At 45.4% G+C, this 13086-nt stretch overlaps 1 protein-coding gene and 1 non-coding gene across 3 annotated transcripts in view; one reads left to right on the top strand and one right to left on the bottom strand.

Moving 5' to 3' along the window:
- Positions 1 to 13086, bottom strand: part of Ranbp10 (RAN binding protein 10) — a 74710-nt gene that overhangs the window by 23502 nt on the left and 38122 nt on the right. The gene's annotated exons all lie outside the window — the stretch shown is intronic.
- LOC124967653 (U6 spliceosomal RNA) lies at positions 11512 to 11618 on the top strand. The gene has a single exon (XR_007105575.1). It is a non-coding gene; the product is annotated as a U6 spliceosomal RNA (small nuclear RNA).

Raw genomic sequence — 13086 nt, 5'->3', positions numbered from 1 at the left:
CAAGAAAATATTAATAAAATTTAAGTGCTTTTCCCTAAAAAAATAAAAATTAAAAAATAAATAAAAAGGACTCGGGATGTAAGGGATGTAACTCAGTGGCAAAGCACCCCTGGGTTCAATTCCAGTCAAAAAAAAGAAAGACCTCCTGGAGCCCTGGATGCCTGAAGACCTCTGCAGTCTGTTTCTTACCATAGCTCTGTCCATCTCAGATGCCACTGATGCTCGGTGAGCCAAGGGTCTTCCTAGGAAGTGGAAGAATGCAAGAGCAGCTGGCACTCTGAAAGCCCTCCAGGTAAGCTACTTTTAATGTGAGGCAGGGAAAAAGAAGCTGCTCTGACAAAACAAGTTTCTCAAAACTAGATTCCATCAGAAAAATTACAAGGGTTCAGGATCCCAGGACTAGCTGACCTCACCAACACTATTCTCTATTCATGCTTGTCTGCATTCTTTCACTTTGAAAAGCTTTTGGGCACAGTACTCTTGGTCCCCTTTACCCTAGCCTTCAAGAACAAACCATGATAGGGGAACAAGCCAGGATCTGTCTGCCCGATCTTCCTTTCCCTATGCCAACCTGTGGCTCCAGTGGGTACTGCTAAACACTGCTAAACACCCTCAGGCCCACGTGACCCAAGCTGGAACAATCAGAGGTCTTCCTGGAACTTTCCTGAGGTAGCCTGAAGGATAGTGGGTCTCAAAGCTCCTTGCTGCCATTATCCCAACCTCATGTACAAAGCTAGTTCAAGTGGGGCATGGTGGTGCACACCTGTAATCCCAGCTCTTGGGAGGCTGAGGGAGAAGGATCACAAGTTCAAAGCCAGTCCCGCAAATTAGGAAGGCCCTAAGTAATTTAGCAAGACCAGTCTCAAAATAAAACAGAAAAAAGGGGCTGGGGATGTGGCTCAGTAGTTAAATGCCTCTGAGTTCAATCCCCAGTACAAAAAAAAAAAAAGCCAGTTCAAGAAACTAAAGCTATAAGCAGAAAGCAGAGGAGGCAAGAGACAGAGTGAGAAAGTCATGGACAGCACCTGGGTCCCCACGATCTAACATATGTTCACCCTTCCTGAGGACCTGGGGACCATGCTAGTCAGAGATGGGTTTTTCTCTTCCTTCATGCAGTCAAAGTACTCTGACAGAAGGGACCACATCCAAGCATCTTTCTGTCACCTTGCATAACACCTGGCACATGTGGAGCTCATGTCTGTTAAAGAGGGCAAAGGCGGCAGATAGCCTAGATGAGGTTGTCAGTGGGTCAGACCACACTGCAAAAAACCATGGTGAGCAACACAGGGCTCAACTGAGTTTTATTGGTGGTCATTTTTCATTTTAATTGAAGAAAAACAAAGGTGAGTGAGGTGGTGCATGCCTGTAATCCCAGTGACTTGTGAAGTTGAGGCAGGAGGATCACAAGTTTGAGAAGCCTCAGTAACTTAGTGAGACCCTGTCTTAAAATAAAAATATAAAGGGCTGGGGATATTGGGGATATGGCTCAGTGGTACAGCAACTCTGAGGTCAATTCCCAGTACAAGAAAGAGAGAGAGAGGGAAGGAGGGAGGGAAAAGAGAAGAAGAGGAGAGGGAGAGGGAGAGGGAGAGGGAGAAGGAAAGGAGAGGAGAAGGAGGGGAGGAGAGGAGAAGGAGGGGAGGAGAGGAGAAGAGAGGAAGGCAGGCAAGAACAACAAAACCATCTCCCTACATCATGACCCCAATTATAGAGACTACTGTGCAGTCACTTCTGGACCCTGCAAAAAGGCCTGCAGTCAGGTTGCAGACCTAGCTCTACTTCCAGCAAGTTTCCAGGTTTCCTCATCTATGAAATAGGACAGAGGATGCAAATATCCCTAGCAGCTTGAGAAGAATCTATGGTTCCCCTTACCAATAAGGGAGTCAGCAGCTATGCCTGAGTGTTCTTCCCTTCCAGTCCCACTACCCCTCTGCTTCAGAATGGAACACCCTCTTCTCAGCTCCTATCCTGAAGCCAACAGCAGGAACACCCACCTCTTGATGGGTTGCCTTCTGTGAGGCTACAATGTGCCTGATGTGCCTGGAAGTAAGAGTTCTCATTTTCACTATAAGACCAGAGACAATTGCTCCAGAGGGCAGCAGGACATGAGGACTGTAAAAGAACCAGCAGGTACCACTGTCTGGGTCAGTCTCTGCAAGGAGTCCTGTCCAACTGACTCTGGCTAAGAAGGATGACTGGGCTGCATGACAGAGAACATTCTGACAGAGAGTGCCACCCAACCCACCATTCTGCCATCTCCAAAGAGAATTGGAGAGACAGGACTGTGTCACTCCCAAAGAGAACTGATGGGCAGCCAGCCTGGTGCCCACACAGAAAAGCCCAGTCCCTGCTATGTCACACACCAATTATATGCCATTAACACAAGGAAAAGTCAAGCCACATTTGGGCCAGGAGGCAGGAGGCCCCAGCTGCCCAGTTCAGAAGCTCTGGCACCACCCACTTCCTCTGCATCATCACTCAGTCACGAAGACCCAACAAAGAAGAGCAAGGGTGATGGAGGAAATGGCTCATCATCTTGGCATTCCCAGACACCATCCCCAGAGGTGGGAAACTCCCCAAGGACTACAGCATGATTGCTCCAGGAGTTCTTCCATGACATCATCATCTGCCAGGACACATCAAAGGCTTCAGTTCCAGGGTAGGAAGGAATGGAGAGGACTCTATTGCTGTACCACACCACTGAGCACATTAGTCTGGTTCAAGACTGACCAGCACAAAGAGGGTCAGCCCATGCCTCACACACAAAGCTAGTTTGAGCACTAGCTAACAAACCAGTCATCTCCCCAACAAGCACATCCATCATCACTGGACCCTGGGGCCAGAGAGACTTGAGTTTGTTTGAGATAGGGTTTCATCATGTTGCCTAGGCTGGTCTTGAACTTGTAGGCTCAAGTGTTCCTCCCACCTCAACTTTAGAGTTTGAATCCCAATTCTACTACTTAGCTTCTAGGTTTCTTCCACTGAACTTTTCTTTCACGGTCAGCAGGATTAATGAGAATGTATGTGGAGCTCAAGACCAAGGAAATACTTGCTGATGAGATTCCCTTCTCTCACTATCTCATTGTGTTTTTGAGGTACTGGGGATTGAATCCAGGGTCTTGTACATGTTAGCAAGCTCTATACCACTAAGCTATGCCCTCACCATCTTGAAGACCAGTTCATTGATCTCACTTGGGTGCTTTACACCTCCTGCTCCCTTCTGCCCTGAGCACTACCTGGGAGCAGGCAGGCGTGAAGCTAGCCACTACCCACCACTCTTAATGAACAGCCTGAATAGGCTACCAGCCACAGCCCAGACAGGCTCTGCTCTTGTTTGTCCCTAGTTTCCTAGGGAGGCCACTGGACCTTGGAGCACTCAGTAGAGTTCAAGGACTATCCCAGTGGCTTTCAGAACGTCACCCTCAAGGCCAGCTACAGAGGAAAAGGTGTGGGTTGGTTAGCCAAGAGGCTTCCTGAGGCTGGAGCTGCGATGGAGAGAGCCCATGTGTCATGGAGGACATCATGGTAAGGCTGCTTCATGAGCCACCTCTCTTCAGAAACCCAGTGGACAGATGCTTTCCCCATAACCTTAACTGTCTTAAAAAATCTGACAGGCCCATTGTCTGGAACAGCTGATAATAGATAATGGACAAACAAGCAAATTTTCTCATTCAGCAAATGCCAGGGTGTAGCAGAGAACATCTCTTTCATAGCACTCCCAAGATTTGTTACCCTGAGCTTCTGGAATGCCTCTCACAGTTGCTGGCAGGATAGGCAGGTAGTGCCCTGGGCATAGAGTCTTCTCTTCATGGTGCAACAGCAATGGAAACCATGGTAAAGAGGGCAGGATAAAAAGGTTGCCTCTGCAGGTAGCTTATGACAATAGGGGCTGACAACAGATGTGGCACACCGTCCCACAGGTTTCCAGGCCCTCCACTGAGACAGAGCTCAGGTGTCAACTTGAAGCCATGGGCAGGGCAAAGGATGATACAGCTAGAACTTGTGTAGAAAGGTGCCTTTCACAGGTCATATGTGTCATTTCTGATGGCCAGAGAGGTCTAAGAGCAGCCAGAGGGTGTAGGTGGGTCTTTATGTCAGTAATCTCAGACATCTGCTACACAAAGTCATCTGCTATTGGTATTTGTTCCAGGCACACACCTTTTATATATATATATATATATATATATATATATAATTTTTTTTTTTTAAGGTGGACACAAGACCTTCACCTTTTTATTTTTATGTTTTACTAAGGATCAAACCCAGGGCCCCACGCGAGCTAGGTGAGCGCTCTACCACTGAGCCACAACCCTAGCCCCCAGGGTTTTCCCTGCACATGCTGCACCCATAGGAGGGTAGAGAGGGAAACACTGAACACCTTGTTGTTTACTATAAGTGCTTGACATACCAGTAAGCGCTAGCCTCTGCTCTCTCTCATGAACTTGGCACAGACCCCTGGTATTCTGCCTTGATCTCTGCTATAGGTGGTTCTCTCCCATGGCATGTGCAGATGTGAAATATCAGCTCTTTGCAGAATGTGGCCCACCTAGTAGAAGTAGGTACCTACTGGGCCTATGCTCTTGATGGCTCAATCAGAGGGCTTGATAAGGTGGGCTTTAGGAGAGGAAAGATGCTAATTTGACCACCCTGTGGAAGCAAAGCAGAAAGCCCCCAACCCTATGCCCCCTCCCTTCTCCTCTCATCTCCTCACTAGACCACAGCCTAGTTGCCAGGCACTACCTGATTCAGGAATATGTCTTGTACCGTCAAACCCCAGCTGTGGTTCTTCCAGCTATTCTCCTTCCAACAGTTACAATCAAAGGAAAGTGAGCTCAGTGGGCCTGTGTTCTCCTTTGAGGGGCTGAAGTAATCAAGGTTAATATATGCCACACCACAAGAACAGTGCCTTGCCAGAGAAAAGGCAAGGAGGAGGATACCAGCTACCCAGCTAATGCAGACTGGCCTCCTGGCAACACAGCCTGACTCCCTGGTTCTGTCAGAGACATAGGACATAAAAGCAAGATTTGACCTTACCCCCATCCTCAAATCACCTGAGTTTGGGAGAAGCCCAAACCCCATCCTCTGTACAATCCAGCCTTTCTCTCCCTGCTTCCCCAACCCAGATATCCCACCACCTGGCCTTCACTGCCAGCTCACCAAGGTGAGGGTGGGGCCACAGGTACACTCACCCTGTGTATCACCCTGCCCTGCTTCCGAGTCATTCAGACACAGGTCCTGATATTCTAATTCTGGGGCCACACCTGTTTCTTGGTTTCACACTTAAGGAGGCCAAAGAACACCTTGCAAAAGGTAAACATCAAAACTTCAACATCTTCCAACAGAAACCTCTGCATCTGCAGGGCTGGGCCTGAAGATGCACTCCAGTAATCCCAGTGGCTGGGGAGGCTGAGGCAGAAGGATCCCAAGTTTGATACCAGCCTCAACAACTTAGCAAGGCCCTAAGCAATTCCGTGAGACCCTGTCTCTAAATAAAATATATAAAAGGGCTGGAGACGTTACTCAGTGGTAAGGTGCCCCTGGGCTGAATCCCTGGTACAGGGGAGGGGAGAGGAGGGGAGGGAAGGGGAGGGAAGGGAGGGGAGGGAAATGAAAGAAAACCTCGGCCTGTACAAGCTAAGACACACCCACATGCTCCCAGGAAAACCAGAGCAGCAATAGCCTCATAGATGAGGCTCCTATTATCATCTGCCCCAGTTGAGACCCCAGAGTGCCTGCCCTCTGCCCTAGAGGCAGAGATGTCCTCACTGAGCTAGTACAGCCTACAAGAAAGCACTGGAAACATCAACATCCTGATAGTTTTGCTATCTTCCATAATTCCACCCCTGCTAGCATATACTATATGTATACCCAAATGTAGAAAACATGAGCACTGGAGGGAAAACATGGTTTGAATGATAGCTAATTCCACTCTGATATACAAACATTCATAAAAGAACTTTAGCTGGGTATGGTGATGCATGCCTGTAATCCCAGCAACTTGGGAGGCTGAGGCAGGAGGATAGCAAAATCAAGGCCAGCCTGGCAACTTACTGAGACCCTGTCCTAAAATAAAGAATGGAGCATGGCTGTAATCCCAGCAACTCAGGAGGCTGAGGTAGGAGGACTGCAAGTTTGAGGCCAGCCTCAGCAACTAAGCAAGGTCCTAAGCAACTTAGTGAGACTCTGTCTCAAAAATAAATAAATAAACAAATAAACAAACAAATAAATAAATAGGGCTGGGAATGTGGCTCAGTGGTTAAGTGTTCCTGGGTTCAATCTTTAGTACCTAATAATAATAATAATAATAATAATTTTAAAAAACAGGCTAGAAATGATGCTCAGAGGTACAGCACCACTGGGTTCAATACCCAATATTATAAAACAGTTAAATAAATGGGGTTAAGATATAGCTCAGTGATTTAGCACCCCTGGATTCAATCCCCATACCCCCCAAAAATTTTTTTAGAATAAAACTAAATGAATAAAAAAATTTTTTTAAAGAACTTTAAATGAATAGGTATTTCTGCAGGTAGAAAAAATAACCTTTCCCATTAATAAAAATAGGTAACATTTACATATCTCTTTTGTGTCAGGTACTATTCTAAACACTTTATAGGAATTAATTCATTCTCAACATCCTATATGAGTTATATACAAATAACACTCAGATGGGGAAACTGAGGCACCAAGCAGTTAAGTAACCACTCCAGGTAACACAGCTGCTAGGATGCAAATGCAAACAATGTGGCTCCAGTGTCCATGTTCTTAGCCACTGAGCCTTACTGCTTCACAAGCTGAGAATATCAATCAGAAGACCATGGAAGCTTCAGAGCCCTTGAGGTCTATCTCCCCACAAGACCAAATGTGAGCCAGTTTTTGATTCAATGACACACAGAAAGAAGGTGGTGGCAGAGTCCAATCAGTGCCACAATGGTTAGGGCAGTAGGATAAAGCTCCAAGATGAAGGCAGACTAAGGCCTATGGGACCTGCCTCAAGACCGGTTCCAGAACCACAGTTTGCTGACAAGCCCATTGTGTTGAGGTAAAGCACAACAAAATGCAGGAACAACCTCATTCCAAAGCCCAAGTAATGTCATGCCAGGCACCATGATCACTCTAGGGGCACAGGGATGAAAAGATGTGGTCCAAGTCCCCAAGGAGCTTACAACTCAGTAGATGTAACAAGAGTCACACAAGGCAGGGTGGCAAGGATCATCACAGGCAACATTAAAGCAGGGGTCCAGGAGGAAGGACACTCTCAGAGCAAAAATAGTATTTGCCAAGTGGCAGAGTGAGGAATGTCAGCAGCAAATGGTGTGCAATGTATGCAGAGGGCAGAGGGGGCTGAAAATGAGGCTGAATAGGAGACTGTATCCTCTGGGCAGAAGAATCAGAGACCCAAAGCAGGCAAGAGGCACAGTGCAGAGAGTGAAGAGCAGAGGTTTGAGGAATAGACATCAATCAGGACGCCACAGAGGCAGCCCAGTGGAAAAGTAATGGCAGTACAGATGGGGAAGGGGCAGAACCATAGGATGAGGGAGGAATGGAGCAATGAGGAGGCTACTTGGAAGTCATGGGGAACTGTTAGTAGAGATAGGGAGCTTGCAAAGTACTAGACTTTGGAGGAAAATAACCTGAGTTTGGGGCAAGCAGGTTCACTGTCTGCTGAATCTTAAGCAAAGAACTGGGGTTTCTCTGAAAGGGTGAGCTGCTAAAAGATAATGTGGAATCAGTGGAGTGAGTTCAATTCTCCTGCTAGAAGGGCCCTTGGTGCCTTTTGGGGTCTGCCCAAGTCCAATCAACCACTCACTTGCCACAAAAGAGCCCCCTGGGTCCCTCAAGGAAAGGCAAGCACCTACTGTCATCACCTCCTCACCCACGTCGCACAACTCCCCTATATTCTTTTTTTTTTTTAATTTATTTTTATTGTAAACAAATGGGATACATGTTGTTTCTGTTTGTACATGGAATAACAGCATACCATTTTCATAATCATACATTTACACAGGGTAATGATGTTTGATTCATTCTGTTATTTTTTCCTTCCCCCCACCCCTCCCACCCCTCTTTTCCCTCTATACAGTCCCTCCTTCCTCCATTCTTGCCCCCCTCCCACCCCTCATTATGTGTCATCATCTGTTTATCAGTGAGATCATTCGCCTTTTGGATTTTTGAGATTGGCTTATCTCACTTAGCATGAAATTCTCCAATTTCATCCATTTGCCTGCAAATGCCATAATTTTATTATTCTTTATAGCTGAGTAATATTCCATTGTATATATATACCACAGTTTCTTTATCCATTCATCAATTGAAGGACATCTAGGTTGATTCCACAGTCTGGCTATTGTGAATTGAGCAGTTAAGAACATTAATGTGGCTGTATCTCTGTAGTATGCTGATTTTAAGTCTTTTGGGTATAGGCCGAGGAGTGGGATAGCTGTGTCAAATGGTGGGTCCATTCCAAGTTTTCTAAGGAATCTCCACACTACTTTCCAGAGTGGCTGCACTAATTTGCAGCCCCACCAGCAATGTATGAGTGTACCTTTTTCCCGACATCTTCTCCAACACCTATTGTTGCTTGTATTCTTGATAATTGCCATTCTAATTGGGGTGAGATGGAATCTTAGTGTAGTTTTTTTTTTTTTTTCTTTTTTAAATGAGAGGGGGTATCACGGTTCTGGCCATACCAGCTCTGGCCTCTTACAACAACAGCAACTCGCCCAACTCTCTTTTATTTATAACATACAGGTAAAGGGGGCCAGGACCAGGAGGAGCTTCTTCTGTGATGGACAGGATAGGGTGGAGTTAGGAGAGCCATTCTCTTAAGGGGGAATATTCCAGAAGGAGACAGGGAACCACTCCCATGCAGTGTCATATGCTTCCTGGCAGTTCCTAGAAGCCAGGCCTCTGCGTCCCATGGCTCAACCTAGTCTGATTCTGCTAAATAAGGATGGCTGACCCCATCTCCCCTTTTTAATCTTTTAATGCAAATGATGGGCAGTTATGTTGCAGTTCCGGATCTTGGTTCTGAGAGCTGCTCCAAGGTCCCGGCTCTTGGTTCCGAGGGTATGGTGACCTCCTGCTGACCATGTCCACCCCTGAGCTGCAGCTCCCCATTTGCCAACACATTTGGAAGCCAGAGTGGCCATCTTGAATCTCTTAGTGTAGTTTTGATTTGCATTTCTCTTATTACTAAAGATGGTGAACATTTTTTCATATGTTTGTTGATTACGTGCAGATCTTCCTCTGTGAAGCATCTGTTCATATCCTTAGCCCATTTGTTGATTGGGTTATTTGTATTCTTCATGTAGAGTTTTTTTAGTTCTTTAAATATTCTGGAAATTAGTGCTGTATCTGAAGTATGAGTGGCAAAGATATTCTCCCACTCTGTAGGCTCTCTCTTCGCATTGCTGATAATTTCCTTTGCTGAGAGAAAGCTATTTAGTTTGAATCTATCCCAGTTGTTTTTTTTTGTTTTAATAGCATTTCTTATTTTATTTATTTATTTATTTTTTTATTATTGTAAACAAATGGGATACATGTTGTTTCTCTGTTTGTACATGGCGTAAAGGCATACCATTTATGTAATCATAAATTTACATAGGGTAATGTTGTTTGACTCATTCTGTTATTTTTTCCCCTTCCCCCCCACCCCTCCCACCCCTCTTTTCCCTCTATACAGTCCTTCCTTCCTCCATTCTTGCCCCCCTCCCTAACCCTAACTCTAACCCTAATACTAACCCCTCCCACCCCCCATTATGTGTCATCATCCACTTATTAGCGATATCATTCGTCCATTGGTTGAGATTGGCTTATCTCACTTAGCATGATATTCTCCAGTTTCATCCATTTGCCTGCAAATGCCATAATTTTATCATTCTTTATGGCTGAGTAATATTCCATTGTGTATATATATACCACATTTTCTCCCAGTTGTTGATTCTTGCTTTTATTTCTTGTGCTATGAACTCCCCTATATTCTGATCAGAAACCCAAAAAGACTAGAGAAACTTGGGGTAGAGGAGGAAAAGAAAAACAGAGATGATCCTCCATAGTCCGGAAGCACATACTTCAGAGAGAAAGGGGCAGAAGCTCTCAGGTCAGTCTGGCATTGGTTTTGGTTGGTTTCACACACTCAAAACAATGAGGTCCATAAGAAAAGTTCCAAGCCTAGGCCCCTCCTTCCTCACAAGCTTCTCTTCTAAAGGCTCATAAGAGGCAGGACAAAGAGCTAAAGACCAAATGCTTCTCAATAGCAGTAGTTGGGCAGGCCAAGACCAGACTTCCTGACTTAATTTCTTTTCTTGGACTGACTCAGACAAGGTCTGTTTGACTCATGCTTTCTTACTTGCTCCTAATGTCACTGAGACTCAGTATCAAAATGGCCACTTCAGACTATTTTACGATAAAAGCACTCTTCAAACAAATGGCCAGCGATGCTCTGGAGGCATACCACCAGAAGCTTCAATCCAATCATTGTCAACTTCAGACTGTAATACAAAGCTGCTCTCCCCACCCTTTCCGGTGCAGCCATTTTCCCTGCCTCCCAACTACTGTCAGTCTGAGAACATCCTAGCTAGCTATTGGTTCATCAGTCAGCTCGCAAGTATCCTTCTCCATTATTGGTCCCCTGTTAGCCCAACGGGATTCTTAAAGATAGTTTCGCCATCTTTTATCTCTTGCTTCTCTCTCCCCCTGACTCACTTTCTTTCTCCTCCTCGCTTTTCCACTCTCTCTAGCACGCGCCCTTTCTCTTTCCGTTTCTTTTCCTCTCATTTTCTCTCTTACCCTGCAGGGAGACACTCTGTTTGCTTAATAAACTCCCTTATGTGATTTCCCATGTCCGGCGTGGTTTCCGTGGGATCCCTTACACAGACCACAACGTGAATGTCACTTCCTCAGGGAGACCTGAAACTACACATCTCAAGTCACTGACCAAAGTGCAAAGGCCCCCTACAGGGTTATCAGTTAATATACGTGCCCCCACTGGACAAAGTTCATAAGAACAGGGGCCATGTCTGTTTACTCCAGGTTGGGCTCAGTGCCTGACACATAGTAGGTTCATGGTAAACTCAGAGTCATTCTGGTTATGTTGAAATAAGATGTTTTCTGTAAAGAACAGAAAAATCCTGGAACACAGGGGCAACTTGGTCACAGCAGCTCCAACAGGAGCAAAGTGCCTGAGTGGCCAGAAAATTCTCTGTTCACATTGCCATGATGATGCCAGAGGACAGCCTTCCAAATTCTTCATGGAGAAAATAAATGCCTGGTGACAGTTCTCCAAAAGCAACAGAAGGAGCCTTCTTAGACCGCCAATGCTACTGTTCTCAACCAAAGCCCAGTCCAGAGAAGACAAACCTCCAAGGAGATGGGACCTGCCCTGACATGTTTCCCTGCAACACTGCAAGGGCCACCCCCCAGGGCTAACCCCAGGGAACCCTTGGCCCAAGATCAAGGTCAATCCTTTCCATTCCAGCGGCCCCTTCCAGGATGAAAGAACACTGCCTTGTGTTTGCTTTGGCAGCACATATACTAAAATTAGAACAATACAGAGAAGATTAGCATGTCCCCTGTACAAGGATGACATGCAAATTCGTGAAGTGGTCCATTTAAAAAAAAAAATGCTTAGTAAGAGCTAAGTTTTTAAAAACAAATGCAGGGTCTGGGGTTGTAGCTCAGTGGTAGAGCTCTTGTCTTGCATGTGTGAGGCACTAGGTTCGATTCTCAGGACCACATATAAATAAGTGAATAAAATAAAGGTATATCAACATCTAAAAATATTTTAAAAAAACAAATGCAGACATTTACCATTAATAAAACCTGAGGTATACCATATATATATATATATATATATATATATATATATATATATACCCTAACCTAACCCTATACATGGTGTGTGTGTGTGTGTGTGTGTGTGTGTGTGTGTGTATATATATATATATATATATATATATATATATATACGCATACATGTATATAAACATTGCCTGCCATCACTTAGAATGAATGCTAAAGCAGTAGTCTGATACTTGTCTCCTCCCAACAATTCAGGCTAGCTGCCAGGACTTGAGGAGGGACTACCAGGGCACTTCACTCCTACAACCAGCCAGAGGGACTGATGCATCCCCGACATTTTAGTTCTTATACCTACTGAGTTCTTGTACTGGCTTGCGGTTCCTCAGTGGTACCTGGACACCCACTGGCTCCTCCTCAGAGAATTAGGATTGAGCCCCACCTCTTAGTTTCCCTTCTGAGCTGAGCATAATCCATATACCTAGCTCCAGGTGACCTACAGACAGGCACAAAGGGCCCTTGTCAACTGCTGGGAACCAGATTGACAAGCATAGAAGATCCTGGAAAAGAAGGGCTGCCTCCTCAACTCAGGGCAGACCTTCATCCCTGAGGAAGGAGTACACTCTTCACACTCAGCAACTGCTGCTTCTCAACCCTGCTCTTCCCCACCACTGGCCCCCATTTGTTTCTAAACAGCTCAGGAAATCACACTGTGGGTCTGTAGATTCCAACAGTTCAACATGCAGGAATGGCCCTTCAATGCTATGCTATACTCCTTGCAAGACAAACATGAGCAGAGAGCACACATGCTGGAGGGAAGGTACCAGAGTGGCTGTGACAACTGGGCAGTCAGAGCAAATCCCATTTCACAGACCATTTCTTTACCAAAGTAAAAAAGCAAAAGCAATCAAAGAACCAAGGACTGTTTTCATCCTTTCCTTTAACTTTCTTCTCGGGAGGACAAGAGGACAACCACCCACATACTGAACATCTTAATGTTGATTCAATAAATCATGAGAAATAGATATGGCAGGCAAGAAATAAATGATGATAAATATCAATGTGAACCTGAGCTCAGAGACCACAAGGCAAGCACAACTGTTCCTGTGGACATGTTAATACAGAAATACAAAGCCCCTCTTTCAAAACATACAACATGGTTTTGATTCCTCACCCTCATTCAAACACAACCCCAACTGCTAGATGCCTACTCAAGGCCAGCAGGACTGTCACATTACAACAGGTATAAAAGGTCCTATGTCCTGCAAAAAAGCCAAGTTGGTGTAC

The sequence above is a fragment of the Sciurus carolinensis genome, chromosome 16 (genome assembly GCF_902686445.1).
Source record: "Sciurus carolinensis chromosome 16, mSciCar1.2, whole genome shotgun sequence".
NCBI lineage: Eukaryota > Metazoa > Chordata > Mammalia > Rodentia > Sciuridae > Sciurus > Sciurus carolinensis.
Note: the sequence above shows the minus strand (reverse complement) of the source record. Positions and strands in the feature narration are given on the sequence as shown.